This window comes from Corvus hawaiiensis, chromosome 7, assembly GCF_020740725.1.
Source record: "Corvus hawaiiensis isolate bCorHaw1 chromosome 7, bCorHaw1.pri.cur, whole genome shotgun sequence".
Lineage (NCBI taxonomy): Eukaryota > Metazoa > Chordata > Aves > Passeriformes > Corvidae > Corvus > Corvus hawaiiensis.
In genome coordinates this window covers 32,310,784-32,316,783 of record NC_063219.1, presented here as the reverse complement: position 1 = coordinate 32,316,783, position 6,000 = coordinate 32,310,784, and positions in this window count along the sequence as shown.

Here is a 6,000-nt window from a genome sequence, read left to right as displayed (position 1 = left end):
CATACCTTTTTATATCAGAACTGAGCTGCAGGAAAGTGGCTGTGTCACCTACCCCACTCTAAGAAAATGTTTGATTTATTACAAAAAATACCTGAAATGATGAGAACCCACTGTCCATGACAAGTACATGAAGGATGAAGGCACAGCCAGGGATGAGATGCACTCTGCTGTGCCCCGTGCTGAGATGCAGTGGGAGCTTTCTGGCTGTACAGTAAAAATCTGTAGGGGTGCTCGGGTTGCCTCTGCAGACTCTTTAGGGTCTAAGTCAAAAATCTCTTCTTAAGCTTGTTTCTGCAAATACAGATAAATCTAAGAAGGGATCAACAGACTACCTGTTTGAGAAATTGTCTTCTTTTCTATTTAAAAAGCAATGCATATTCAACATAAATATGAAGCCAGAGGAGGCTCTTTTTATTTACAATGTTCTGGTTAAGGTTGGTTTCTATGGCAGCAGAAAGGAAGGGGTTTATTTTTTCCCATGCACACCCTCCCAGAGGAACTATTCAACTATTGAATTTAGGAAGATTTATTTAGCTTATTAAAATTATTTTTTATTCTTTGATAATATGCAAAAATTGATAAAAGATAAGCTACTTGTTATCATATCCCACTTTTCATATTTCCTTCAATGTGTCTGCAACTGTATTTTCTTATTGCTGTTCTATGTTTCAAAAGAGGTGTTTGGAAATACAGCGAGGGCATTTGATTATCCAGCACCAGCCTAGGTCAGAAAATCACACTGAATAATGATACTAAGCTGAGGAGAGTCACAAAATTAATTGTAATTTACATCAGACCTTCAGAAGCAGATAGCTCTAGGTTCATAAGAATGACATTAGGGAATGGATTAACAGCTATATGGCTGAAGATAATTTCTCCAATTAAAAGTATATGCATTTACAATTTCTACTTTTGTGTCTGATAGCAAGAGCTATAATCACCAACTTACATTGCAGGTAAGTAAAGTTACACTCTAACATGTTTGGGTTAGATAAAAAAAGTTGCAGACAAAAGAAAGAGAGTCCACTTTAATTTTCCACCTTACAGCCAGGCCTTAGTGGGCAAGTTCAAAGGCTCAAAGACTGTGATCTTTTTACATTACAAGACGAATATATTCTCACATGGCATAATATGTAGATCCATGGCAAAAGAAGAAATACAGCCTGGCAATCAGCAGTGGTGAACTACTACAAGGGCAGATTTAGGATATCAGCTCAGGATTATTTAGACTGTTAGGCACTTGGAGATTGATCTTAACTCCACTGAAGTCAACAATTATGTTTCTCTTCACGTCCATAGTAGAGATCTGACACTTTGACTAAATAGTTTCCCCATTGTTTGACAGTCTTTTACAATAAATGTGTCAAGCTGCACAGCTTCCCAGCACCAGAGGTGTGTCTATATATAACTGACATCTGCTCAAACTTGTGCTCAGTCCAAACCTCTACTGTGACCACATTGTGTGGACACAATTTGGGTTTAAATCTGCATAATCCCTTGATGTGTACTGAAAGAAGACAGTGGGAAAAGCTGGATCCCTGGTGTCCCCTTAGCACAAGTCCAACTGCATCAATATCCAGTGTTGATAGGACAGATATGCTACGTTTAAGCTGTCTGCTGCCACATATCCCACTTGCTCTTGTAGCAGTGGCTGAGATCAAGAAGACTTCTCATCTACAAGGTCTTTCCCAGGACCCTTTTATGCACACATGAACAAATATTGCAAGGACTGCCACAAGTGCAGGCTATAGGCAACAATTTACACACACACTATATGAATGGCTCAAGATTTACCTTCCTCTCATGGCAGAATCCCTTAAATTCACAGCACAAGCAGCTTTGATGCAGTGAAGATTATCTGTGCATATCCATCCCATGCTTTGCAGGACCTCTTCCACCTCCTCAGCAGCGCCATGATGCCTTAAGAGGCCTCCCAGAAACAGAGACTAGACAGGAGTAAGGGAATAAAAGTAGGTATTTGTTTGAAAGGCCTTCAAAGGTACACCCGGGGGAGCCTGAAGCTATTCTTAAAAATGGACCCCAAGATGGACCCCAGGTCATGAGTTCTTCACCCTTTTATAGGTTTGGTTCATTTGCATAGCAGGGTTAATTGTCCAGTTAAAGCTTTAGTTTTCCCCTCAGCTTAACCCCCCTTAGCGGCTCTCTGGTTTATACTTTTGGCCTAGGACAGTCTTGGTGTCCTTGGAGAGCAGGCCCAGAGAGGCTTTGTTATGTCTACCTAGCATGAGAGAGCAGAAATTAACAGGCTACAAGAAACTTCAAAATCACACACCAAGCAGTACAGAATTTGAAAAATATAAAGGTTAAAACCTAAGGCATCAACCAGACTAACTTCTGAAACAGAACAAGTAAATAAAGGCTATATAATATCTTTGGTGCTTTCAGGGGGATTCAGTCACATGAAAATATTGGCATTAGCATGGTCTTGAGTCAAAGAACATTGTTAAATGGAATTTACACCCTGTACTCATGATGCTTTGCAAACCTGGCCTTATAGTCTTCAGTTCTGATGCCACAAATATTTACACTCACAAGAAGTTTCTGGGACAATCGAGTTTTGCTCAAAATGCAAAATCCCACATTTGAAACACAGTTTAGCTATCTACATATCTGTGTGAAAAGTGCTGTTCCATTTGGAGCACTGCCTTTACCACACCAATGCACTTAACATTTCTTTTTATTCCAGGATGCCATGTTGTTGAGATATGCTCTGAGAAATTCTGCTGGACAAACATTGTCCCATGAAGCCTTTCAGTTCTGTAACTGCTTCACTGCAAGGCTCTCCAGGCACAAAGAAGAGTGGCACCTCATCCCATTGACTGCACTATGAATTACACTTCATTCCTTTACAAACCTCTCTCCTCCCCCTCTGAAATGGAAACTGTTCAATTTCTGCTGGAGAGAGAAGAAAAAACCTGGATTAAAAAGCCATCAAAGTGGTGATTTGTCTTTTTCCCCGTCTACTGAGAACTGTCCCAGAGATGTTCTCCTAAAGTCAGATGAAACTGAATAATATATTTTAATATCACTGAAGGCTAAGTTTGACCTTTAAATATTAGTATTTAAATATTAATGAAATAGCAGGAGAAAGCAGACTGACAGGTGTAATACAAGTCAGACAAAATAGCACCGTAAAATTATATCATGCATTGAAATTCTCATTAGAGATAATGAGAAATGCACCTGTAATCCATGATCTGAAAATGTGCCCCAGAAAATCCTAGTAGAATAAATGATCGAAAAAAATTGCTTAAAGTAATTATTCTTATTTTATAACTTTGGGGGAAATTCTTTAAGAGAGGAATAGTCAGGAACCTGTACTTATCCATGTAAGTGGACTTTTTCTTTAAGTTGGACCCTACTGAATTTGTTTCCTGAAATATTTTACTCAAGGGTCTATTTCCATTCCAATATCATAGGAAAATCTTAATCTTTATACAGTTCTTCACATTAGTTCACTAGACTGTTCTTTATTAATCAAAGTGTATCTCTCAAACACACCCTGAGTACTGCTTATGCCACTAAAGATGTCTGAGAATAGCAGAAAATTACATGCTGAAATTATAAACATTTTCCCATTAAGTGCAATATAACAAGAGGGAGGCAGAATTTTGAAGTAGGATCAGTCCTTCATTCTGCACCTTCACTGTTACATAAAAAGGCAAAATCAGAGAAGTCAGGTAGAGACACTGGGAGCTTTCAAATCTTTCACACTTAAAATCATGTGAGTAGATCTACTGGATTATTTTGAGTACAAAACTCAAATAATCTGTCTTAAAATCAATGAAAACACACAATAATAATGAAGGAAAGATTAACTGCTGTCTCACAAGTCTATGTTTCTGCTAAAGCTGTGGTGTTTAATGGAAAGATAATAGGTTGTTGGAAATTATGTAATTAAAAATTATTTACAAATAGTTTGTTTATTCTTCTTAAAGATAATTAACTACCTAGAAAGTGTAAAGTTGCAGAAGGTGTAAATGTGTAGAAATGCTCTGTGGAGATGAGGTTTAACTGCTGGAAGAAGTAAATATTCTGCACTAAAGTCAGTCTGGCCAGGGAATTCAATTTGATATATCTCCCAGTGTCTCTCAGCATCACCTCCTGTGCCAGACTTATTCAGTGCTTTATCTTCTGTCAGTACAAAAAAGTGAGTAACACTAGTTCTTTGGCTCAACACAAATGTCTTTACTTTTGCAGATAAATTCTTATCCCAAGTAATCAGACTCTGGAGAAAGCCTCATAGTGACCAACAAACAGCTGTGCAACATCAGCCAGAGTTAGAGTACTGCAAGATCATGTGGGTGGAATACAACTGAAAACTGTGTTTTCAAAGGGCATGTCTATTCTGAGGAGGCCAAGATATGTGTGTGTCCTAAGTCTGGATTGCCAAAACATATCCCTGAGAGGCCAAGGGCTTAGCAGAAGGACACAGGAAAGCCCTGCAGACCCTGTCTCTGACAGTATCCAGGATGCCCTACATGCCCTGGACCTGGGTTAAGGATTTATAGTTACCATGGATAAACAAGCATAATGGTTACTGAACTGTATCCAAAGGGTATGAGCAACACTCTAGGGCAGTACAGCATTTCAATTCAACCAGGTAATGCTCATAACCTACAAACCCAGATACATCCAGCATGATTTCCCAAACTGCATGGAAGGAGTGTTCAGAGCCTCTTCACTCTGTACTCCCAACAGTCGATGAAGAGAGACAGACACCACTGTGGAGCTCCTTGAAGTGAAGGCTTTAATGCTCTGATACTGTCCATGGTTAGATGGCAGGAATGAGACCAAGAATGACTTATTTCAATCATGCAAGATGTCTGTGCCAGAGGTAGAAGCTCCACACGTATTTTCTGAGCCCCAGTCCCATAGCCGACATGAAAATAATTTGGTTATATTATTAATGTTGTTTCTTTACACCTATCAATTTACATGAGACTGTTTTAAGCTGTCAGAGAATGAGGGAGTGTAGAAACTAGGCTGTATACCATGACTTTCTTCTTTGATTCATGCATATCCTCCAATAAGGCTCTGTAATTCTGATACCTGATGTACTGTTGCATACTTGGTACATGATCTGTGTTTTACCACTATGAAAGTAAAGACAGAACCTCTCTCTTTGAATGACTCGATGATTTAATAATTCTTAATGAGACATTATGCTTTTAAACATTTCTGGCAAATGATTAAGCTAAATGTTTGGCATGGCTTTTAGAGGCCTGTTGCATGATGCTGCTTAGCAACGGAAATGTCACATACACAGCTAAGGTAAACTCTTTCTGATATTTTGTGACACAGATAAAATAACAAACTTTGGTAAACACACTCAGTGTTATTCATACATCAAGGAGTTTTGCCACACCAAAGAGTTTTACACTTTCAGTGTATCCAAACTTTCAGTATTCCAAACCTGTACCCACATACTCCTTACCATGTACACAATTCTCACCTGCAGAATCCTGGCAGCTCCAGACATTTGCCTTTTAGATGTGAACAGCTCATCTTCCTGCATGCCAAGTTAAAAATAGGGCTCTTCTGGGAGAACCAGTCATCTGCAGGATGTCTACAGGCATGAATGCTCAGGAAAACAGTGCCAAGACATTGAGTTACGTGCACCAAAGTGAGCATGGCAAGCTTCAGAAGAGAGGTTAAGGACCTTTACACAAAAATATGACCTGGAGGTCTGTTATCACTTACTTGAAAAACCAAAACCTTTCCCTTACAATACTTACAAATATGAGGAGTAAGAATATAGCTGGACATTTGGAGCAATGTACTGTTTTCCCTCTGCTTGGTTCTGCAACAAGCTCAGATAGCAATTAGAATACTTAATAAACTTCTATATCTGCTCATCTTATTTAACACTGTCTAAAAGAATGTATTCATTTTATTATTGTTAATATTTCTATTAGTCAGTTATGTGTTGTTTAAGAGAATTTGAACTATTTTTAAAGTGCAAAGCAAGAATTTGCC